The sequence below is a fragment of the Adiantum capillus-veneris genome, chromosome 19 (genome assembly GCF_014529385.1).
Source record: "Adiantum capillus-veneris isolate H3 chromosome 19, ASM1452938v2, whole genome shotgun sequence".
NCBI lineage: Eukaryota > Viridiplantae > Streptophyta > Polypodiopsida > Polypodiales > Pteridaceae > Adiantum > Adiantum capillus-veneris.
Genome location: NC_140949.1, coordinates 37447748 through 37474956, shown reverse-complemented (window position 1 = coordinate 37474956; position 27209 = coordinate 37447748).

Here is a 27209-nt window from a genome sequence, read left to right as displayed (position 1 = left end):
ACAAGACTGTTTAGCACCACTGAACTTCTCAGATCCAACCATCAGGGTAGAAGCATCTAGGAAGATGTTAGAAGATATGGAAGCACAGACTAGAGCTATTCGCCAGGACATTCAGGCCGCTCAGGATAGACAGAAGCACTATGCACATAAGAACCGTTCAGAAAGAACTTTCAAAGAAGGGGATAAGGTTTTTTGCAAGTCCGACCACTTTACAAGATGCCCAAGGTATTGTGGACCATTTGAGATAATTAAGGTTGTGAGTGACCAAGCTTATAAGCTAAAGTTACCTGCAAACTTGAAGGTTCATGATGTGTTCCACGTCAGCTTACTCAAACCCTATATTCCTAACCCTGATCAATTCTTGGACTCAGATCAGAGTCATGGCCAGCACAAGGAGTTCTCGAGCTCCAACCCGACTACGTACTGGAAACAAGGGAAAGGAAGTTACGCAACAGAACTATCACGGAGCATCTTGTAAAGTGGAAGGATTACCCTGAAGAAGATGCAACTTGGGAGGACGAACCAACACTCATAAAAGATTACCCAAACACATTCTTGAGATGAGGACATCTCAAATTTTTCACGTTGGGGAGTTTGTAAGGTCTCTGACCCGATCAAAAGAGCACCATTGTACCTTGAAATGAATATAATGGAAAAAGTTACTATTTTTAGCAGTTTTCCAAATTCTGTCAGTGCCATGATGTTAAGAATTTTTTAAAGCTTTGAAATGTGAATTAAAATATTTTTTGTAAAAAAAATCCAAAAATAGTAAGTTTTTGGTCACCCGACTCGTCCAGTTTTGACTGTCTCGAAAAGCTGCACCCGTACCCCGAATTTGAAAAAATGCATTTTCGGACCTCGGGGGCTGCTAAATATGGCCAGTACTCGGGCCGGTACACCTTAGTTAGAGCTTGCTATAGCAATTTTCGGCATCAAAATCCGACTCGTATGATTCGTTTTAGCCTAGAACCAAATTTTCCCAAAATTGTCCAAGGAGGCACCGGGGGCCCGAGGCTGTGTGGGAACAGGTTCCAGCCCACTCCAGCTCAGCTTTAGCAGCTAGGGGGCGCCCTCTTGCCTTGTGGGAGTCTTGGGAGTGTTTCTAAGCTTGCTACTAAGTGTGAGAGTCAGTTAACCAAGCTAACTGGACACTTGGTGGGTATGCAACTGGACTTGCCATGCTTAACTAGAGAGGCTTCCAGATGCAAATAGCAACCCAAATCGATTTTCAACTTGAGGAGGCCTATTTAAAGGTGTGCTCTCTCTCTCACACACACACCCAGTATACACACACACACACACACACACACCTACACACACCTTGGGGAGGTGCTACCGGTACGCACACAGTTTTTGAAGGAGAAGCAAGGAGGGAGGTGCTGCCAAAATTCTCATCTTGAGGATTCATTGGATCAGAAAAATTAGAGGATTCTCAGCCCCTAATCATGGTAATTATGGTTAAATTATGGCTCTTCTTTATTCTCATCATTACTCTCTCATATTCTTCCTCTATTATGCCTACTTGTAGCTATAATTCCCAATAGCTGCTCTCTAAGTTTACATAGCTATACTCCATTACATAATCATCATTCAATTAGATAAATTATGCAGCCATTCATCATCCTTAATCAAGGTTTAATACATGATTAGGAAAGATTATCTCTCTAGGCAGCTTAGTTAATAAATTGTCAGCTAGTAATAATATAGATTTGATGGAATTCACTCTCTTATCATTCAATAGTATTGTAATTAAATTAGACCCAATATTATCCCACATTAAAATGTGATTAAGGCTGAAAAATTAAACCGTCATTAGGCCATTAGGAAAAAGGATTTCTATCACACATGCCTGCGGTAATTCTGCATCTTCAAGTGCTCTAGGAAAATGATTGAACTTGCTTACTTCATCTCTTTTGTAAATCAATTAGTAAAATTCTGAATTTATTAATCATCTAAGCCAAGTGATTAACTTTAGAGCCATTTCCCATAGGAAAAGTAAGAAACTGCCTATAAAATTGCTAGGTCTCGAAGGGGAAATCTAAACTCTTGCATAAGGAGGATTCTGTAATAAATCTAATCTGTCAATTGATTTGTTATGATGCTCTCGAACTTTAGCTCTTTTTCAAGTTTATCATTTAAAGTAGTGAGTAAAATGTCCCCGGTTAAGAGAACTCGCTTAGATGGTGCCCACGATCGCGAGGCGGGAACAAGCAATGTCAATGGAAAGGGAAAAGCTCCCATGGACGAACAAATACTGGCAATCTCACGGTCCATTGACGAAGAAATGGAAGAGGTAGGTCATAATTTTATTCAAGTCGTTTGAATTAACATTGCACACATTTAGTTAGGAATGAACATATCCCTAAAACATGTTGGAGAAATCCGACGGAAACCTCGGCACTGAACTCATTTGTACATTAAAGTCTAAAGTAGGAAAGAAATGATTGCTGGGTATGCTGTTTGCAATAGGAAAGAATGTCTGCTAGGGAAAATTTAGCTTGACATGTTCATTTTATTTCCAATATTGAATCAGTCTTGACCCCCCTACTGATCACAGGGGGCAGAGTTCCTCGTTAAAGGGCTCTTGAATCCACGACTTGATTTTTATGCGGTGGATACCCAGGACTTGCTTTCTATGCGGTGGGAACCCACGTCCTGCTTTCTATGCGGTGGGAGTGTCCATTTCGTGCTTTCTATGCGGTGGACATACCTAGTTGTATGGGCAGCTAAGCGACAACAGGAGGAGTAAACTCTCGCTAGAGGGGGGATGTTGTACCTCCAGAACATTGGAATTTAAATGAATAAGTTTGAGTAGAATTTTTACTAGAATACTGTCTTGGTGTTGTTTGCGATACTGGTTGAAGGGCTGTCTTAACGAACAATGTGATTCGGAATTAATCAAGGAATGTTTATGTTGAACAATCATTGTGGTAGTAATTAGGTCACATAAGGAAGTGTGAGTGTGGGGGTGGAAAGTGGGGGCTTGGCTCAGGTTGCCAATGCCTATGAGATGGGTGGTCCCGATTGGTCGGGAACTCTCTGTCCCCATAGTGTTCAATTCGATATTAGTAATACTCATTGCCCCTAGAGCGGTGAAATCTCGAGAGTACGTGCCTCTGAAACATGGGGAAAAAGGCACTCGGGGTTTCTCTCCTCTTGGAAGGTGGGTCTTAGGATCGCTAGATAGTTTAAGTATGCTTCCCCTGCGAGGTGGAGCTAGATCTCATTGCTAGTAGGCTCGAGCTCGACTCACTTTGTGAACCCTGAACCACTTTGTTTGCTTCCGCTATAGATTTAGTGGCCACCAGATTCAACATCAAATCCGCTGTTTGATATGGCGGGGTGGGGACCTCACAGTCTGTGCATCAAATAATGCTTAAAAATGCTTGAGAATTGACTCAAACTTTCCAAAGGGCCGGGAATGTGCAAACAGACTCCAAATAGGATAGAAATTAACAGGCAACTAGGGTTGGGGTTCTTCGTCAACTCCAAATCATAAAAAAAAGCCAAATACCACCCAGATTGACCATAATCAGGGATCAAAAGTTCCATCATAAACCACATATGGCAAAGTCAAACCAAATCAAACCAGAAATTGGGAATGTGGGAAAACTAGAGATAAACTTGTCCAAAATTGGAAATAGCTTCACCAATCTGTTGGGATAGACTAAAGGAACAAGTTCCCAAAGTTTCACCCCAGATGGCTGTCCAACATGGATCATGATCCCTGACCCCCTGTGAGCTGTCCAAGTAAAAAACATCTCACCTGGTTCCAAATAGCAAGGAAAATCTAACCATAGAGTTTTAAGTCATTTGGATTGCAAAACCTTTGCCAATATGCCAAAATTCTCTAGGTTGGAGAAAAATTCCAAAATCTAGCTTGAAATCCCTACCAGTGATCCAAATCCAAAAAGAAGTGAACCATAGCATCCCCAACCCTTGCTTGATTAGATGGTCCAACCAAAAGTTCAAAATGTTGTCCAACAAAGATCGCGATCCATGACCCCTTGAGCCTAATTGACTTGCAACAATTTGACATAGTACACTGTATGCATTACTGAAGTTTGGAAAAATTTGGACTTGTTTTGATCAAGCTATACTCAATTCGGTTTATGGTTGAACTTTCCATTTTTTCAACTTTTATCGAAAACTTGTAGGCCAAATTTTGAATTCAATTTTTGGAATGTTTGCTCATAGAATGCCTCGCAGACGACCAAGAAAGAAATGGGAAGCACCTCCTACCAAGTGATATAGACTGCATCAAATGAGAAAGCTCATGTGTCAGAGGAAGAGCTTGCCCAAATATCGACTAACATTTTCATTAGCAGACTTGAAGCAGCCGACGGAACTAAAGTGAAGACTATAATTTTCCCATAAGAGCTCTAGAACCTCCATCAGCAACAACAAGAAGTTACTAAGGGAATAAGGTGCCTCAAATTGACACCTTCTTTCGGATACAACCATGGGGCATGAATTTCCAAAGAGCCCATGAATTGATGTCATCAATTCATTACAATAGAGAAGCCACTCTAATGGATAAAGATGGAGAGTCAGTCAAAGTCAAAATTGCTATAGATATGATCAATTATGCACTGCATGTACTACTAATAAACCACAAACTGCTACTAAAACAAAAGTTACAGATGACGACAAAGCCTTCGTCAAGCAACAAGAGCATAAGCTCACCTATAAAGATTTGGTGTATTCAGAAACTGAATTGCCATTGCAATTGATCTCACAACACTTGAAGGTCCAGCCAAGATACACTAAACCAAATCTACATCTTGTGGCGGTTATGGCAATCGAATTGTCAGAGCAAATAATGATAAGATGTGACCTCATCACTTACATACTAGAGAATGTAGTAGAAGCAAACCTCAAGAACAATGCCCAAAACAAGACATATATGAATGGGGGACCAATGCTAACAAGAATTGTATATCAAGCATTGGGTATGACAGATGAGCTAACCTCGACAGAAACACAGGTAGAGTTGCTACACAGGTCAAAGCATGCAATTAGACTAGTGGCAGGACCTTTAGCAATGTCACCACCTAAGAAAGCAGCTGGAGAGAGCTCTAGGAGAAAGAAGTCTGACAGTGAGGAGACATAATCTGATATACAACTCAATGGAGAAATAAAGCTAGAAAACGGGGATACGCCTTTTGAGTACCAATCCTCTAACAACAACGAAGAGGATGAGGAGGAGAAAGAAGAGTACAAGATCCACCGGGTATGCTTGAAAATAAGATCTATGGAGCATAAAGATAACGTATCTATTTCTCATACGCAAAGGCCTATGGAAGAGGCTTAATCACAAAGGGAGGAACTCCACAAGAAGCTGGCCGAACAAAAGAAAAATCTGGGAGCCGAGACAGATGAAAGGGAGGACGATAAGCACAAGCCATTGGAGCAACACAAAGCAAAAACATTAGAAAATATCAAACTGTATAAAAGAAGAGTGGCCAAAGATAATTTGGATATTGTTGGCAAAATGCGACAACGTATCCAAAAGGAGCTCAAGCAAAAAGTAGAGCAAAGAGCACAACAAGACACCAAAAAATTAAAAACCAATGACCTCAAGTCATCTGATGAATCAAAACACACAGATAAAGAAGAAGCCAAAGAGGAACAAACACAACAAGAGCACAAGGAAGAAAAGGAAGAGGAAAAGATCGGAGAGGAGGGTGGTGTGGAACCTTCAAAAATCCATACTGAAAACATTCTATCAATTTTAGAAAGCAAGAGAAGCAAGTGCCAATTGAAGACACATAAAGGCCAAAAGAACAAGAAGAAAAGAAGCTCGACCCACCAACAACAGTTGACAAAGAACAACAAAAGACCAAGGATGAGCCAGAAAGCAAGAAAGAAGAAGTGGACACCTCTGGCAGGCCACAAATATCTCATAAGAAACTGTGGTCCCCCCGCTCTCAAGCTGTTGGAATTAGGCTTGCAGAGAAACGTACACAGCCTGGAGAAGACGAAGGAAGCTCAAGGCACACAATAGAGAGTGTGTTACTTAGTGTGCAATGGAAAGATAGATAGCCCTAGAGTGATGGGCGTATATACAATGCACAGGGGAAAAAACCTCCTAAAGAGGGAAAAAATGCCCCGGCGGTCCTATTGTGTTCACACACATCACTACCACATGTATATGGTAACAAATCCCCCTTGGAGTGATGCGGTGAACGAGAGCTGGCACATGAGTAAAGGGAAGTGCCATGCCCTAAGGACAGGATCAGTCCACAAAGGGGAGTAAGCCCAAAGCTTTGCGGAAAGCTTTAAGCTTCTCACGAGACAATGCCTTTGTGAAAAGATTTGCAAGGTTGTCCCGTGTTGGCACATAAGCCAAGCTGATCTCTCCTGCTGAGAGCCTCTCCCTGACATAGTGGTAATGCACCTCAATGTGCTTTGTGCGAGCATGAAAAATTGGGTTCCTCGCAACTGCCAATGCACTCTGACTGTCAGTGTAGATAGTGCTGGCAGTGTCGTGTCCAACACCCAAATCAGCCATAAGGCGTCTGAGCCATACACACTCAATCGTAGCTGTGAAGACTGCCTTGTACTCAGCCTCACAACTCGAAGTGGCCATAGTAGGTTGCTTCTTGCTCAACCATGATATACATGAACTGCCAAGCATGAAACAAAAACCACTTGTGGAACTCGCGTGTCAAAACAACCAGCCCAATTTGAGTCCGAAAAAGCATGTAAGTCTGGCGGGAATGATCCCCCCTTGGGATAAAACAAGACAAGATGTAAAGTGCCACTAAGGTAGCGGAAAATCCTCTTGACAGCCTGCCAATGCTTAGACCCTGGGCTATGCATAAATCTGCGGACCTGTGAGACTGCAAACTGAATATCTGGCCTCGTGTTGCATACATAAATGAGGCAGCCAATAGCACTTTGGTAAAGAGTGACATCAGCAGGATTGCCAGCATCATGTAGACTCAACTTCAAACCTGTTTTCATGGGAGTGGCAATAGGTTTGTAATCCTCAAGTCCAAACTTACATAGCAATGTCTCTATGTAACTTTTCTGACACAAGGCAATACCACCATCACACTGCTTAAACTGTATACCCAAGTAATGATGCAACAACCCCAAATCTTTTATCTTGAAAGTAGCATTCAAATCAGCCTTAAATTCAGCAATATGTCTCTCATTTGGTCCAGTGATCAGCAAATCATCAACATAAAGAACCACAATGAGAAGTACATCATCCTCACACTTTACATACAATGTGCTTTCTGTTGGACTGTTACAAAAGCCTCGTTCAACCAAATGAGTGTCAGCTTTCTCATACCAAGCACGAGGAGATTGCTTCAACCCATACAAAGCCTTCTTACATCTACACACTTTGTCCTCTTGTCCTTTTATGACAAAACCGCGAGGCTGCGTTACATAACTTCCTCAAATATGTCACCATTCAAGAAAGTAGTAACAATGTTTGATTGATGTAAATCCCAACCAAAATGAGCTGCCAATGCACATAGAAAACGTACAGTAGTCATACGACAAGTGGGAGCAAAATTCTCTTTATAATCTATGCCTTTTTGTTGTGCATAACCTTTTGCAACAAGTCGAGCCTTATGGCGATCGATTTCACCATCCGGCTTGCGTTTCAACTTGTAAACCCACTTCGTACCAATGGCCTTTTTGCTAGGAGGCAAATCACATAAAGTCCATGTGTCATTTTCTATAAGTGCGTCATATTCTGATTGCATGGTAGCCATCCAATTTTTTGAATTCTGTGCTTCATCAAAAGACAGAGGCTCCTCAACATCATGTAAGCTAGACACAGCCAAAGCATAACAATTTGATGCATAAGATGCATGGCGAGAGCCTGAACGAGTACGACTAGACAAAGGTGCATCCAATTTACTGTCACACAAAGTGTGCACCAGCCATTTTGGCATACCTCTAGCCTGCTCATTTTCAGCCCTTTCCTCATCAAGTACATCATGTACATCTGCATCAATAATAGGCTGATCTAAAACATTTTCAGAAACCCCCATAGGCTGTACATTTGCCTCATTGGAACTTACATTTGTATTTCCACCACTGAAAAGAGGCAAAAAAGTGTCATAAATGTCTTGTGAGCTTACATTACTGTCTCTAGTACATGACAGCAAGGGCTGAACAGAATCTTCCACAAACACTACATCCCGAGAAAACAGAATACGTTTTGTTTGCGGATGATACAACTTATAACCTTTGCTTTCAGCACTATAACCAACAAAAATACATTTGACAGCCTTATCATCCAATTTTCTGCGCTGTACTTGTGGCACCAAAGCATATGCCAAACAACCAAAAACACGCATGTGCTCAATAGAAGGATTTTTATCATGCCATGCTTCATATGGAGTAATAGACTGCAAAGCTTTCATAGGACACGTGTTAAGTACATAAGTGGCACACGTGATGGCCTCAAGCCAAAAAGAATGCGGCAAAGCTTGACTTTTGACCATACATCGTGCCATTTCCGTCAGTGACCTGTTTTTCCTCTTAGCGACACCATTTTGCTGAGGTGTATAAGGCACTGTACATCGGTGTTTTATCCCACGACTAGCCAGAAATGCATTAAATTCATGAGACATATACTCCCCCCCTCGATCGGAACGGAGGGTGCCCATAGTACATTTCGAGACATTTTCAGCCATAGCCAGAAATTGTTTGAAGCACATAAAAACTTTGGACTTCGCTTTAAGCGGAAATATCCATGCATGCCTGGAGTAATCATCAATGAAAGTCACGAAGTACAGGTAATTGCCCAAGGACGGAGTTTGCATGGGCCCACAAACATCACTATGCACAAGCTGCAACCTACATGTGGCTTGAACTGAACCATCCTTTGGAAATTCAGAACGCTGCATCTTACCCAAAATACAGCCTTCACAAACATGTTTGACAGGTGCTTCAAGAGGCGGCAAAGAAGCAACCATATCAGATTTCTGCAAACGCAGCAAACTGGCAAAATTCAGATGACCAAAACGTGCATGCCAAAGTTTTGCATCTGAAATAGCCCTTGAATCTGCAACAATATTTGCAAAATTTTCTCCACACTTGTCATACAAAGTGAGCTTATACAGCCCACAACACAAAAGGCCAGATGCAACAATTTCATCACCAAAACTGAGATCATGAACCGTACATCTGTCATCCACAAATTTGACTACAAGTCCAAGTCTAGCAAGTGTAGATACAAACAAGAGATTCTTCTTGATCCCAGGTACATAAAGTGCATCAACAAGTGTGAAGGAGCTGCCATTAGCAACAGTGAGCACAATCTTTCCTACTCCCTGAACTGGATAAGAGGCGTTGTTGGCACAAGTGACTGAATTCCCATGAGGGATAGACTTGAGAGAGGTAAACATTTCACAATGTGAGGTAATGTGCTTTGTAGCACCACTGTCGAAATACCACACATGTGAATCTGCAGCAACTGACAAGCATGCATCATGGACAACAGGATTGTAAGTGCACTCTGCACTAAAAGCCCATTCTGCATCAACATCAGCATTACAGTCTCATTTCACAGAAGACTCAACAATGGCTGCATTTGTTGTGGAACCAGCATTTGCAGTGGAACCACCCTCTTTCTTCTTAGCCTCTTTGGCCTTCAACTTAGGACACGACTTGATCAAGTGATCATTAGCTTTACAATAATGGCAACACATCTTCTTTTTGCCCTTGTCGCCAGAATTACCATACAAATTGCTGCCAGTAGAAGCATTAGGAACAGAAGTTTTGCCACTCGCAGCATAACCATAAGAAGTGGTTGCATTGCTGCTACCACCCTTTCTTTGAGAAGCAATAAAAGCCTGTTCAACTGCACGCTGTCTAGTCCTAATTTTTCTGGAAAGTGACTCTTGCAACAACAATGTGCATAATGCATCAAACTTGACAACTTCTGGATTTCCTTGGGTCATAAGTCTCCAAGTACTAGCAAAAGTCTGGTAAGGCATCAAGAACAGTCTGCACAAGGGAACTGTCTGAAATGACTTCTCCTGTAGAAAAAAGTTGCTCATTGATATCCTTGACACTAGCAAGGAAAGTGTCCATATCATCTTCCTCATGCATAATCTTCGACTCCAACTCTTTACGTAGCAAAGCAATTTTAGCCTCGTTGCGACTTGCATAAAGACCAGCCAAAATATCCCAAGCCTGTTTTGCAGATTTTGCTGAAAGGATGTGAGGAACAATAGTGCACTTCACAGACAATGCAATCAATGCATGAGCCTACGCATCCTTAACATCCCAACAAGCTTTTTCTGTCGTAGGCAAAACAACTCTAACAACTGCAATCCTTGCAGCAAGACCTGCATTATCCTCAACATCGCCTACATCCTCAGAACCAGGACGTACATCAATGCCCTGCACAATGTTCCAGACACCCTTTGACACAAGAACATGTTGCATCATATAAGCCCACATAGGGTAGTTGTCCCCATCCAACCTATCCTCAGCAGCAAACATCTTGAACACATCTGTGTTGTTGTTGTCAGCCATGGTAAATGCTGCACGTGATGTGAAAACTGCCTGAAAATAGGAGAAACGGAGCCGGAACAACCTGTGCTAGATAGCACAAACCGTAGAAGACTATAAGGCACATGTTATGCAGAAAATGGCACTGACAGAAATTTAGCACAAAATGACGAAATAGCCTGTGCAGTACTGCCTGTAGTGGAAACGGAGGCCGAAATGAACCCAAATCAAAATTCTGAGCAGATCAAGCTCTTTGAGCTCCCCCAAAATATTTGTTGACCTGTGCGAACGCTTTTTGCCAAAGCTCACTGAAATCGAAGAAAGTGAGCAAGCGTGTGCTGGAGCAGCTGGTGACTAAGCCCGGGAGGACGCAACTTGCTCTGATACGAATTGTTGGAATTAGGGTTGCAGAGAAACGCACACAGCTTGGAGAAGACGAAGGAAGCTCAAGGCACACAATAGAGAGTGTGTTACTTAGTGTGCAATGGAAAGATAGATAGCCCTAGAGTGATGGGCGTATATACAATGCACGGGGGGAAAAACCTCCTAAAGAGGGAAAAAATGCCCCGGCGGTCCTAGTGTGTTCACACACATCACTACCACATGTATATGGTAACATAAGCATTGTGAGAAGAGGGATAGATAATGAAGCACTCATTTGATATTGATGAGCACGTGGAGCACATTAAATTATTATTCTAGTGCTAAAGAGATCTAAACAACCTCAAAGAATTGGATTTAAAGGAAACCAAAGTGGAATCAGCAAAGGCAATACAATCAAAAGCTACAAAACAAATTGAAGAGCTAAAAAGAATGGAAATAGAGCTCCAAACTGAAATGCAACCAGAGCAAGAAAATGCTACCCAATATTATCAAGAAGCTCAAGCCTTTAATGAACCCAACACCAATCTACAAGTTGAGCAACAACGGATAGAAGAAGAACTTGAAAAAGAAAGGTAAAAGCATGCTAAGCTAGGGGAATCCTATGGGGTTGTCAAATCCACACTCATCGAGCTCCTGGAAATGCAAGACACCTCAACCCCCGTTTCTACCTCATGAACACCAGCCTCAACTGTACAAGAGCTCAAGTATCTAAAGGAGGTCTTAGATCAGGAAAAGTATGAGTGATATAGATCATGATTGCAATACACAAAGCAATTCAGAGCCAGAAGGATGATAAGATCAAGCTACTAAGAGAGCAATTGGCAAAAGAAAAGGAAGAGTTGGAAGCACAAAGCGCCGTACATGCCTTGGCTATACAACCAAAGGATCTGGCCATTAGCTCCATAAGGACCCAACCAATCGCAGTAGAAGTCCCTTTGACTATGGGTAAAGAGTATATAAGCATGGACATTTCACCTATAGAGTTGCCGAGCACATCTATAGAGGTAGGGCTACATGAATTTGAAGACACAAAAGATAAATCAGATGCCAAAGAGGAGATTTAGAGGTGGATCTCAGAAGTGCATGGCCCGTTACTCAAGGAGTGTATACAATATGAACTCAAGGTACTAGAGTTGGAAGCAGTCCCTGATGAAGTAGTAAAGAATCATGGGCTAGAAATGATCTCTCTACTACTGATGAGACAAGAGGCCCTCCTTTGGAAAAAGAAAATGCCACATCATATCAATCCCAACCATACGGGGGGATTACAGGGATGTCCCTCTAACGTCGAATCAAATTGAAATGATCCTCAAGAATCAGCCCCTATGAAGGAAGAAGTGGTTTGAGAAGTGACCCACAAATGACACCTACAATAGGAATGTGCCGCAACATCTCAGGATTGATCCAACATATTGTCCTATCAATAGAAGGTGATCTTGGGATACTTTCTATACATGGAAGCATTGAAGACCGGTGGTGCTTAACTACCTAGTACTCACAAAGCCAGTAGGGAAATTCCCTCCATTCGAAAAATATATGCTCAACACTCTACAAGGGGTTATAAATTAAATGAAGGATTTTCTTGACTTGGATTGCCAAGTGCTAGTGAAAATTGCAAAGATGATAATCATGTGCATCACAACATTTGAGGACATAGAAGTGGCAAAGCATCCATGGCAAGTATTCCTAGAAGGCAAGCAACAGAGGGATATGCTAGATTTTGGCGATGAAAATTTTGAGCCAGAATATTATCATGGGGTTGTATGTCCGTATCATGTTCTTAAGAGCCTTCTCACTATATGCAAACCTTTGAAGGGGCATTCATGACCGGGTTCTTTGAAATAGATTCCACAATCTTCAACCCCATGACAAAGAATTTGCCTGCTTTACGTATTGCCTATCAGAGCACTTTGAGAAACAGTCCCTTCAAAGAATTGACAGCAAAAGTGAAAATTGAAGCACGAGCAAAAAAGTTCAAGCGGCTAACTCGTACACTAGAGAGGCATACACTGAACTATTGAAGAAAGCTACATTCAGCCCCGTCCAACAGTTGTCCAATGAGGCAAAGACTTTGCATGGGGGCGTGCAAAGACTAGGATGGGGGGAACGTTGGAAGTCAAGCCAGACGGGCGCCCTTCGAGTCGACCCCTTCTTCCATGAGCCCAACATTTTGGTATGTCTTCATTAAGCGTTGTAATTATTTGATACTCTGTGATCATAGATGGGTAAGCTTTGAGAAGCTAACTTGTAAAGTTTGTAATGGAGTCCAAATCTTGTAAAGTTGGCCACTGGCCAAAAGAGCCCTAGGTATAAAGTCTATTTTGTAAAGTGAGAAAAGGACACATTATCATTATCAAGTTTTGAGTTTGAACGTACGACTATGAGCAACTACTCTCTTGCATCTTGTAGTCATTATAGCTTGAGCTCTGGTAATCACATTTCAATTTTGAAACTTGCAGTGTGTTCATGGTCCTTTGGTCTTTCGTTCAAGAATATTCATTGTCAATTCTGCTCTGATTTGTGACTAAGAGTTAGTAGGCTAAATCTATTGTTTTGGATACATTAATGACTATTTTTTGACATTTCGACCATAAGAGAGCGTTCCTAGACTTTTGATGACCTTTCTAATTGTTTTGTTGCAGTTTTTGGGACCTTGATCATGATGGATTTTGATTTTGATACCTCCTTGGATTGCGATGAAACTTGGTAGGTTAGAGCCTCTAAGTGTCCTAGACCTCCTCCTAGAGTTTTGTAGAAATTGGACTCCTTTGAGTGTGAAAATAGGTCAATGATTCAGTGCAATGACGTAGTACATAGTGAGAGATTTGCATATGCTAGAGATATTGCCATTCCGTAGGTTCACTTCTTGGGTTTGACACCCTCAAAGAGTCTCGGTACCCATTTCGAGTAGCTTCCTTGAGTATTGACATTATGTTAGTGGTAGAAAGCTATGCTATAGATGTTCGTCACGGTGACCACCAATATGGATTGTATCTTTTTAAACTTGGCTGTGTTCTTTTGCTTCATCAGGAAAAATATGAACCCTCTAGGGGCCCTTTGGGATTAAGGTTAATTAGAGGCCATCCAATAGGAAGAGGGTGGTTGACACACTCAATACCCTCAAAATAATAGGGGGGCAAGGGAGCATTACACCTCTTGATGGCCTCTTACCTAGTGAGAAGGTAAGGGAGGTAGCTAGGGGAAAGGTATGGGGGGGGGGGGGGGGGGGGGGGGGACCACTTTGACCTCTTTCCCCCCACTTTTGGGCCCGGGTTTAGAAATACACTAAAAAATAATTTTAAAAAAATAAAATTTGAAATCTTCCCTCCTTAAAGGGCCCCCAAACCTATTTTATGGTCAAAAAAGTATTTTTGACCTCCAAAAGTAAAAAACGTGCACTAAAAAATACAAAAAAAATATATATTTTTAAAAATTTCAAAACATCATTTTCCACCCTCCAAAGTCTTTCTAAACCTATTCTATAGCTAAAAGGTGGTGTGTTCTCTCTCTAAGGACCCATTTTCAAGCTCTCCATTGCTGCAACAACCACATGCACCACCTATAGTCCAACATTATCTCTCTGCTAGCTTTCTCCCACCTCCATTGTAGCACCAAACAATTTCCTCCTCCATCTCTTCCCCTTGCCCACCACATATTTTCATACCAAGCTAGCTCCTCTCCTTTCTCTCACCTCCATTACTACATGAAATAAGATTGTCCTCCTTCTACTTGACTTGCATACCACAGCGACATGAGGTGTGAATGGTGAGTGGGAGTTGCAAGGGTTCACCTCCAACATAAATTATGAGCGCACACGACTTGCATACCACAACAACATGAGGTGTGAATGATGAGTGGGAATTGCAAGGGTTCACCTCCAACATAAAGATAGAATGGTAATAAAACTACAATTGTAGTTTTCATTTAGAGCTTAACATCATCTCCATTTTTTAATTTATCATGCTGGAGAAAACCAACCCCTTTATGGATTTCAATGTCTAGGGCTTCACACCTCATAACATTGGGGTGTGCTATTTTTTTGATGGCTTTGGTGTGCCATCTATGGTTATGTAGCAGGTGATTGAGTCTCACAACGCAAGTAAGCTATGTTATCTATGGAGTTATCAAAGATTCTCCTTCTAATTTCTTCTTTGTATATTTGTCTCACTAGATTATTAGAATGCAATCATTTTGTACTTAATAGCTTTGTACTTAATAGCTTTGTACTTAATAACTTTGTACTCACAAAATTTGGTGTTTACTTACAGAGTCAACTTGTTTTGAGAAGACATGGACACGGAACCATGTGAAGAGATGGAAACACTGTATTCTTGGGCCTCGAGGAACCTTTTGCTATCATGATTCTTATAAGAATAATAGGATTTGTGTACAATCTTAGAAAAGCCCTCTATAAAGTACTACCATCTTCCCTAGTGTCATATAGAAACACAAATACTCAAGTGTATATGAATCTCTAGATGAGGAAGACAAACACCTATAAGAGAAGCCTAATAGCAACAACATTGTCTCCCTTTGTAATTCCTTTCATTGGTGTCATATCGAGTGAGAGTATTCAATTTAGATTACTAGAGTTTGATAAAGTTGTGATTCATGTTTCAACATACATATATTGTAAAGCCTTTGAGTTTCCACCTTTTTTGAGTAGTGATGACAAGTGTTTGGTATGAAATCTTCTTAAATATCCCTACTCATTGGATATTGGTAGTAGTATTTCTTTGTTATTCATAAAGATGATGCCCATAGCTATCACCTTGTGAACTTAATTACTAAATTGTGGATTTGACTTCTTCTATGTAGCTCATTTGGATATAGAAAGTGTAAACATAAATTATAGATTCATACTTTGTTAACATAGAAGATATATACCGCTCGTGCTTTGGTTGGATATTATAACAATAAAGGTAACATGTGGTTTCAAATACCAAAGAAATGCCTTTACCAAATACCAAAGAAATGCCTTTAACATGTGGTTTCAAATACTAAAGAAATGCCTTTACCAAAACATTCCCAAGAATAGGGGTGGACACAAGGAAGTAAAAGCTGGCTCCTTGTTTGGTCGATTTCTAGTGCTTAATGTTAAGTGCACAAGATTTGTGAGGCCCTTGACCCGCCTTTGAACATAGAGCCAAGAGGGGGGGGAGGGGGGGGGGGGGAGTCTTGCTTTGAGTACATCAAACACCACACCTCTATGTTTTTGTGTGCCCTTGTGGCCCCCCTTGTTGAGGGTCCCTGGGGACTTAAAGTGGAAAACAATGGCACATTCTACCTGTTTGGCAGTGACTCAAGTAGCAAGTTCTTTTTTTTTGTAATTTACTTTTAAGTGTTGAACTTTTAAGGTGTTTTCAACAGCTTGTAGCTCCCAACCAGCTCCGAATTTGTCCGGGCTTGTCTCACATGAATTTATTGATCTCGTCATGCTCTTGAACCATCGTGTGATGCAAAAAAGTCATACCTTGCTCGGATTCTCCGAAAATCAACGTGCAAGTTGGCAATTTCTAAAAAAATGATGTAAAACACACATTTCTTACTTTTTTTCTTAATTTACGGGCTCCAACGAGCATCAAAACCATGGAATTTGAAAATACTCAAAGAACCAACGTTTTTTCTTGTGTTAAGAGCTATATTTTCTACATACAAAACTTTTCCAAAATCTCACCTCAACACCTTCAAAAGTGGCTTCCAAAGAGTACCCTCGGTCAAAATTTGAAACAAGGAAAAAAATCCAAATGAACTAAACTGTGTACAAATTTTAAAACAACCAAAGTTTTATTCAAACAAAAGTTATTGCTAAAAATTAAAAATAGGCCCCCCTTGGACTCTCCACAACAATAGAAATCAAAGGGTTCAAAGAGAGAGATGGTGTCACAAGTGCATGGTAGAAATCTCATCGAGGGTTTACCTTAAAGATCTCTTTTACTTTATCATGTCTTCTCATGTACAATCTTACCAAAAAAAAAAAACACTTTAAATGACTACAAATCTTATTTAACTTATTAGACAATCTCAGAATATGGTAGACCTAGTGTGCTCTTACATCAACAAACAAAATGGTCCAAATTTCTTCTCATTGACTTTGATAAACATACATTCCTGAACATCTTACAAGGGGTAGTGGGGTCATAGTTCTTGCATCCATTCCATGACATGGTATGCTCATGGGGTGACCTACCACATAAAAATATCGTTGGTGGGAGTGTCTTCATGTTAGGAAAGGGTGTGTTGTTGATGGAAAGTTGTTGTATTGTCTTACTAGGGATCTCTCCATGTTAGCATACTGGTTTTTAGTGTAGTGAGAGCCACATTGCTTGAGGAGAGCTTTATGCCACCGTAAAAGATTCATGTTATGCCAGCTCCTTGAGCCATTGTTGCACACTCAACTAGATAGTAAGAGGTCACGTGCACTATGCCGCGTTAGAGACCTGTTCTTCAAACAAAAAAATGTATGAATTCAACATTTGTAAGCTCTATAATAAAGACAATTGTTAAGTATAGGTTGTCAAAGTTTGCAAGTATTTCCATCCAACTAGGAATAAACAATCCTAAAATATACATTATGATGAGATTACCCACCTCTAATAAGCATAAATTTGAAGCATCTACGTGCAAGATGTAGCAAAGAAGGTTGTTTTAGAGAAAAAGTGGTGACACTTAACCTCTCTAACCTTCAACCTTTCACTATTTGGCACTCATTGATTTCAGCACAAAAGCAACCTTTATGCCAAGCTTTGTAAAACAAGTAGAGGCAAGACCTTAAACTTCAAAGTCTATGATAAGAAGAACACAAACAAAAGTAAGAAGTATAGTGCTCCCTTGCACCAAGGGGTGTTTCTTTCAAATATGTGATGGTATTGGCAAGCTTCATAATGTGGACATCCTTTTCTTGCATTTTTTGCTAGAGAGTTCCAAACTCACTCTCCGAAGAGGTAATACTTTGTTGTAATGCCACTGTTTTAGCTGAAGAGATTGACATTCGTACATCCACAAATGCAAAGAAGCACATGCACCCATAGACAACCGCTTGAAAATAGCCTAACAAGCCTAATTCTCCCCTCCCAAAATAGTGAAGAAACGTCGAAAGTCCATTAAAGAATGGATGGAAGCGGCTTATAGGATCATAAGGGTACAAATGGACATCCACCCAAATATCAACATTCGTCTCATCGGCGACGCAACATTCCTGTGATGACCTCTTCTCACCCTCACGTGCGGCCTTTGGTGCAAACTCCGTGCACAAGTGAATATGTACGCTTTTGGTGTGTGGAGTATATGGTGGTTTGAGGCACGTGATTTGTGATATTCGTGAGAACCATGGCAGTTGATGCATGAGAAAGAAAATGATAAAAAGAGAGAGGGGAGGAGGGAGAGGGAGTGAGATGGGAAGAGAGAAGGGGGCAAGGTGGTAGAGGGAGAGAAAGGGGAGGAGGAGGGGAGAAGGGGGCAGGGAGGGGAGGAGGAGAAGAGAACAAAAGTTTTTCTCTTTTGGGAAAAGATTTTTGAAAAAGTGGACTTTTAGTGCTTGTACGTTAAAAAAAGGTCAAAAAATATTTTTTTGGATATGCATATATATTGGGGAGGATTTTTAAGTAAAAAATAAGTGAAAAGGATGTGGCCACACTCCTTTACTCCCTTCACTTTCAAAAATCTAGAGAGAGAAAGTGACCTCTTAGGTCCACATCCTACTTGTGCCTAAAAAAAGGCTAGAAAAGCCTATTCAAAACTAGCCTCTTGAATGCCCTTGTCCCCTTAACCCTACACAACATTAGCCTTAATCCCTAAAATTGAGGATTCCTTACAAGATCCCATGCAAAGTCCATATTTTTTTCCTTACGTCGGCCTTACGTGTAGCTTACATCGCCTGCATTTATAAAACGGAGTTGTCACATCAAAAAATGCAATCTTCTAGAGTATAAATAATCTGATGGCATGCTATATATCAATGGATAGATCTCCATGAGTCATTCTAAATCCAAAAGGTCCGGTAGTTTTTTTCTTCATTTGTAAAAAATTTACCGTGCATTCGTTTTGGACAAAAGGGAGAAAGTCAAAGTCATTATAGAGTCTATTTGAGAGTCCAAATTTTTCCTAATGGACCTATTAATCAAGAGGAAAATGGCATAACCAATCTACCACACTTGGGTGATAGAAAGGTTATACCACTTTCCTCTTCTTATTAGCGCGCACGAGCGCGCGCACGCACACACACACACACACACACACACACACACACACACACACACCCACACCCGAGAAGAAGAGAATTTCAACATCTTAGGAAACTATCCCAAGAGACCTTAAAGATCTATCCGATGAGGAGACTTGAACTCAAGGCCTATTATTCAAGAGGAAAATGGCATAATCAATCTACCACTTTTGAGTGATAGAAAGGTAATACCATTTTCCTCTTCTTATTGGCACGCACGCGCGCGCGCGCACACACACACACACACACACACACACACACACACACACACACACACCTAATAAGAAGAGAATTTTAACATCGTAGGAAACTATCCCATGAGATTTTAAAGATCTATCCGACGAGAACAGTTGAATTCAAGACTTGTTATCCAAGAGGGAGGGAGAGAGAGGACAAGGCTAACAGAGAATCAAGAGAGAGAGAAAAATTAGCAAAAGCAATGGTGACGACGATGTTTGATCAAGATGTATTTGCCAAGGGAAAAAATCAGAGAGAGAGAGAGAGAGAGAGAGAGAGAGAGAGAGAGAGAGAGAGAGAGAGAGAGAGAGAGGATCAAGAGAGAGAGTAAAGTTGAGGAGAGTGGAAAAAGCTAAGGAGGGAGGAAAAGAACATTTTGTCAAATTTGCTCGCCGGATTCCAAAAAAATGCTGCAGGAAAATGCTCGCCAAAGAATATTCCCCATATAGATATCGAGCGAATGTACATGCTAGGATAAAAGAAAAGAGATCCACCGCAGAATGGCTCAATTATATGGGGGCATGTGAAGTTCATCAAAAGGTGGTAGAAAATTGGGATGAATATCTCCAGAGTGTCCTGTAATGTACTTTGCGACCCTTGACCTTACACAATTAGAGATTACAGAAGCCAAAAATGAGTCGTAATGTAAGAAGATGTCAAAATCAAGAGCTATCTTAACAACAAAAAAAAGCGGAAATTCAAGCAAAGACCTTAGCACAAGAAGAGCCCGTAGACTAGCATCATTCACCTGAACAGTTTAGATCTTATAAAGTGACCGCCTATTACGTCTATGTGTGCTTCTTGCAAATGTACAAATATTCATCCTCACGGACACAATGCCTAAGAATGTCATTTTTTCCTTGTTGCTTATAAGAGTTATGGTAATCAAGTAATAAGGTTTGCATTCCTTGATTAAATCTCAAGCTAAATCCTTTTGAAGCTCTTTGGGAGGAAAACCATTAACTAAAAAATTGACAATCCTTTCACCCCATTCATCATGAACTCCAATAGGGGCTTCACCATTGGGTATGCAAGACAAATGATATGCCATAACATGTTTTTAACCAGGTCAACAATAGTGAAATCAAACTTGAGAAAAATATAATAACCATCACGTAATTCTTCTCGTGGAACATTGTTTGTTTACTAGATACAACAATGCTTGTTGATCAACATAATACACAAACTTCGTAGCAAGAAGGTAATATCAAAATTTCTTTACAACATAACTCATAACTAAACTTTCTTTCTCTATAGTGGTGTAGTTCATCTTGGCATCATTTAATTGGTGACTTGTAAAGCTAATAGGGCATTCCAATTTATGTTCTCCTGGTTGAGTTGGAACACACCCAATCGCAAAGTTTGATGCATCAATATGCACATGGAAAATTATGTTCCAATCGGGCACTTGTAGGATTGGGGCACTTGTCAGGGCCTTTTTTAATAACTCATAAGCATGGCCGCACTCCTATGTCCAATGAAACTAGATAAGAAGCTTATACAATAGACGAGCTATCTCGACAAAGTTTAAAATAAACCATCGATAATAACCAACGTGGCCCATGAATCTTTGAACTCCCTTATAATTTGTAGGTGGTGGAAAATTGGCAATGGATTTAATTTTGCTCTCGTCTGTGGAGATCCCATCTTGGACACTGTATGTCCTAAAATGACTCCATTTTTATCCCAAAATTGGCATTAAAAAGGATTTAATGAGATGCAATACAATTTGCACCTTTCAAACACTTTTTTAAAGCATGATAGATGCTTCTCCCAAGAGGAATAAACACAAAGGTTGTCTAGGAAAGCTTCACAAAACTCCCTTAAATATTCCTTGAACGCAGTGTTTATTATTATAAAAACAGTTTTAGCTTGGTCCTCTAGTGCAATCGTGATTTGATTGTAACTAGAGTACCCATTTAAAAATATATTAGATTCCTTGTCTGTAACTCTTTCAAGAACATGTTCCAAATATGGCAAGGGTTATTGATCTCTTCTAGTGGCTACATCAACCTTCTTGAGGTCCACATACACTTTGAGTTTTCCATTCTCTTGTGACACAATGACTCTCAAAGAAACCCATTTTGAGTGCTTAATTGGGTATATGAATCCACATTGGATAAGTTTTTCAATCTCTTCTTGAACAATATTTGTATACTTGGGATCCATTGGATAGGGTCATTTTTTATCATTGGTTTAGCGATGCTAATCATGTGAATTGTATGTTGCACCATAGAAGGTGGAACACCCTTCATATCATGAGATGTCCAAGAAAATATATCCTTGAATTATTTGAGAAGCTCTTTAAGTATAGCCTCTTTAATCTTAGTAAGATCTTGAGCAATAAAAATTGTTTTAGACTCCTCACTTGGTTCTGCTAATTCTATCTCCTTCATTACTACCAAACCAATGTACACTTTGCTACTTTCATTGATTTCGTCGGGCTTTGACATACACAACTTTTTGCTCCCCTGTGGTATAAGATTTACAATGTTCAGGTGAACGATGCTAGTCTATGGGCTCTTCTTGTGCTAAGGTCTTTGCTTGAATTTCCGCTTTCTTTTGTTGTTAAGCTAGCTCTTGATTTTGACATCTTCTTACATTACGACTCATTTTTGGCTTCTGTAATCTCTAATTGTGTAAGGTCAAGGGTCGCAAAGTACATTACATGACACTCTGGGAGATATTCATCCCAATTTTCTACCACCTTTTGATGAACTTCACATGCCCCCATATAATTGAGCCATTCTACGGTGGATCTCTTTTCTTTTATCCTAGCATGTACATTCGCTCGATATCTATAAGGGGAATATTCTTTGGCGAGCATTTTCTTGCAAGCATTTTTTTGGAATCCGGTGAGCAAATTCGACAAAATGTTCTTTTCCTCCCTCCTTAGCTTTTTCTACTCTCCTCAACTTTACTCTCTCTCTTGATCCTTTGTCGGTCTCGTCCCCTCTCTCTCTCTCTCTGATTTTTTTCCTTGGCAAATACACCTTGATCAAACATCGTCGTCACCATCGCTTTTGCTAATTTTTTTCTCTCTCTTGATTCTTTGTCAGCCTTGTTCTCTCTCTCCCTCCCTCTTGGATAACAAGTCTTGAATTCAACTCTTCTCATTGGATAGATCTTTAAAATCTCATGGGATAGTTTCCTACGATGTTAAAATTCTCTTCTTATTAGGTGTGTGTATATGTGTGTGTGTGTGCGTGTGCCAATAAGAAGAGGATAATGGTATTACCTTTCTATCACTCAAGTGTGGTAGATTGATTATGCCATTTTCCTCTTGAATAATAGGTCTTGAGTTCAAGTCTCTTCATCGGATAGATCTTTAAGGTCTCTTGGGATAGTTTCCTACGATGTTGAAATTATCTTCTTCTCGGGTGTGTGTGTGTGTGTGTGCGCGTGCGCTAATAAGAAGAGGAAAATGGTATAACCTTTCTATCACCAAGTGTGGTAGATTGGTTATGCCATTTCCCTCTTGATTAATAGGTCCATTAGGAAAAATTTGGACTCTCAAAATAGACTCTATAATGACTTTGACTTTCTCCCTTTTGTCCAAAACAAATGCACGGTAAATTTTTTACAAATGAAATAAAAACTTGCCGGACCTTTTGGATTTAGAATGACTCATGGAGATCTATCCATTGATATATAGCATGCAATCAGATTCTTTATACTCTAGAAGATTGCACTTTTTGATGTGACAACTCCGTTTTATAAATGCAACCTCTGCCCACATTTCATCTTCAATGGGGAGGCCATAACTTCTACAAATCAACTCCAAATTTTTTGGAGTTTAGGAATTTAGAACTTACTTTCTAAGATCTTTCCAATGATATGTTGGTTGATAGGGTTTTGACAAAGCATTTATGTACTTCACCGGGTTGCCCACTTTGGACAAAAGAGGCAAAGTCAAACCTTCTTATAGGGCCCCTTTGAGAGTCCAAATTTTCCCTAATGTTGAGTTCAACTCTCCTCGTCGATAGATCTTTAAGGCCTCTTGGGAAAGTTTCCTACGACGTAAAAATTCTCTTCTTCTTGGGTGTGTGCGTGTGTGCTAATAAAAAGACAAAAATGGTATAACCTTTCTATCACCTGAGTGTGGTAGATTGCTTATGCCGTTTCCCGCTTGAATAACACGTTTTGAGTTCAACTCTCCTCGTCCAATAGATCTTTAATGTCTCTTGGGATATTTTCCTATGACGTTAAAATTCTCTTCTTTTTCTTCTTCTTCTTCTTCTTCTTCTCTCTCTCTCTCTCTCTCTCTCTCTCTCTCCGATTTTTTCCCTTGCAAATACACCTCAATCAAACATCATCGTCACCATCGCTTTAGCTTCTTTTCTCTCTCTCTCTCTCTCTCTCTCTCTCTCTCTCTCTCTCTCTCTCTCTCTCTCTCTCTCTCTCTCTCTCTCTCTCGATCCTTCGTCGACCTCACTCACTCTCTCTCTCTCTCTCTCTCTCAAATTATTTTCCTTGGCCAACACAACTTGATCAAACATCATCGTCAACATTGCCTATGCTCTCTCTCTCTCTCTCTCTCTCTCTCTCTCTCTCTCTCGATCCTCCATTGTCCTCTCTCTCTCTCTCTCTCTCTCGATCCTTCATTGTCCTCTCTCTCTCTCTCTCTCTCTCTCTCTCTCTCTCTCACACACACACACACACACACACACACACACACACACACACACACACACACAAGGACAAGTACACACCTAAATCATTAAACACCAAGATAACGCTAACAAGTAGAGAGACAATGATCTTTAATTCAAAATAATCCAAAACCACCTTTCCCTTATGGAGACTCTCTCTCTCTCATAGAAATATAGAGGGAGAGAGAAGACAAACATCCATTACTGATAGATAACATTAAATTTATGTTTCTTGGAGTACATAAAGCAGCACTTTATATGGTGCGACCACATTCATCTTTTGAAGCCTCGGGATTTGTAGGAGTGATGTCCTCTATATGCAAGAGATGATTCACCACGTACCCTAGTTTCACCTTATATCTCCCCTCATCCTCCTCTGTGATGATTCCATCTCTTTTCCAGTAAGAAAATGCAAATTTCCCCTTCTCGTTCAAGGTCAGTAAACGAGCGCATGTTGAGTTTTGTGTGGCATCGATACATACGATACACCTCTAATGTTGCCTTGTGAGCCTCCCTAAACCATTCAGCTCCATATGTTGACCCTCCATTGGGGATGGCCTCCATGGCATCCCAAGCAGACTTGATGCTATTCTCAAGATCGTCAAACATTATAGCAAGATAGAGTTGAAATAACTGAAGCCACTATCAATTTTATAGCATTTGGGATACTATTAATTTATTATTCATTACTTTCTTACTGATGTGACACCTCAACAACCTCATACTCTATCGCACAATCTCTCTCTCTCTCTCTCTCACACACACACACACACACACACTTGATCACTGCATCTGACTATGATGGCTTGTTCTAGTTACATTAACTCAGTAGTATTGCTGCCCAGACTATGTATACAGCTCATGTTGTACCCAACATACTTCTGGCAGTGAACTAATCCTTTTGCTGCATAATTACAAGTAGCCTACTCTTAGCATAAGGCTCTCCACCATAAGATTAATTACTAAACTAAGATTTGAACTCCTTGTTGTTAGCTCACTATGCTAACTTGGTGAGCATGGTCGTATGAGTGCCTCTTATAAGCTCCTCCTGGCATAAACCAATGCAAGGTTTCTATTCAATATCTGTTGAAACACTTGTAAACTACCTCATAAGATCGTTTAATTAGGTCCTTGATTCCAACTATTACTTGCACTGATGTCTTGGTTAGCATGGTTCAATATGAACCAATCTTTTGAATATGAGCTCAATGGGAGCAATCCCTTAAAAATCTTTAACCCGTAAGTATTAACCACAAAAAGGCTTGGTGGGAGCAGTCCCGTACGATTTTAACCTATTTCAATCAAGTGATGGGTCACCTTCCCATTTTTTCCTCCTGTTGCCACCGATCCCCCTTTTGATGATGATTGGCGGCCCGGTGATGCCTGTTGCTCTACCTTTTCATAAAATATCCTCCTCCTTAGGGCTTGCACACGATCCCGATGAAGATTACATGCCATGAATGGCTTGTAGGGGGTGGCCTTACCTGGCTTGCTGTGAGGACTACTGTCATGCTTCTCTGACCCCTACATTAAGGTGAGGGGCTTTTTCCTTCACTTATACTTGGGCTCTCTTGGCTCTTTGGAGAAAATTGAGTGATTACTTCTGCTCACAGGTTGCAGAGCGCGGCCATACCGAGTATGTTAAATATATTTTGGTTTTGATACTTTAATGTTTTCTTTGACTTACAATAAATCAAACCTTCTGCTTGTTGCCTAGATGCCTGGCTTAGATGTGGTTCCTTTTTTTTCATATATACACTACATCTAGTTCTTGGTGATGGTACTGCCATAAAAAACTTTTATATACATACATATTCTGGTTCTTTATGCTTTACTACTTGAGATTTGGCATAAACTAAGATTTTGACCGAGATGGATATAGTGTTACTCTGGCTCTGGTTGATACTTCTCTGGCATTGGCTGGTACTTCTCTGAGCTGATGGTTCAGCTTTTACTTTAGTTTCAAAGGGAACTCTTTATGGACTGTAGTATAGTGCTGGAAAATATGCATAACCTGCTGCAAAATATTGGATGACTTAGTGACTTCAGGTTCTTGATATCTGGCTTAAAAATTGGTCGAATGATAACCCTAGTTGATTCTGGCTTTGAAGGGCTCGACCTCGAGGCATATTTTAAGAGTGGGGAAATATAATACTGAGAAAAATACAATACTGAGGTGGGGGTACTTGTTTGCTTTGATCTACCTACACCTTGACTACTGATTACTGGTTGGCTTAGTTTCGAAACTGTTTTACAGCTAGCTTACTTGGGTTTTTTGGTGGTGCTTTACTACCTGGTTTTGGTGCATTGAGTAGTTGGAGGTTTTACTTGAAAAATATGAGAAAATATCTTTTATGATCTAGGCAAGTCTGCTCACTTGGTCCCTATGGTTTAATAGAAATAAAATATTGAAATCTGGCTTTCAACACAAAATAGGTTGGATTTCTTCGGGCCAAATATGGCTTAAAACTGGATAATTGTACCCGGGGCTTGCTCACTGAACTTGGAAAAAACTATCTAAAAAACTTTTGTTGTTTTCATACAATGTTTAGCTAAAGAAATACTTTGAATGATATGGTATAGACGACTGCTTCTCAAAGTAAATGGTTGTTCTAAAGAAGTACTGCTATTAACATGTGAAGCAATTCTGGTAGGATTACTTTGTATGCAGAAAAACCTTGAGATATTATCTACCTTAATGTATAGGACAGTAGCTAGTCTAATAATTTTTAAGTTTGACATCGATAACAACTGATAGGTTCTTTGAAGCTTGTCATACATAGCCAAGTCTAACATATCTGTTGTCTTGACTATATGGATGTATGAGAACTCTATCTTGGCTTAAAAAGGTTTAGCTTGCTGCAGTACGACTTTGCAAACACTTGATGATTTAACTGGGATAGTTCTAATAACTTTGTATAAACTCATTTGGAATGATACTTCATTCTTATTATGTTGTACAATTATGAATCAAAGACCGAGTTGTTTCTGTACTAATCTTTGCTTAGACATCTATAGCCAGTCATATTTTGAACGTCTTGTTCCTTGCTGTGTATTTCTAAAAGTAAAACAACTACACACACACACACACACACACACACACACACACACACACACACACACACACACACACACACACACACACACACACACACACACACACACACACACACACACACACACACACACACACACACACACACCTAAACACCAGGCCCTCCCAGGCA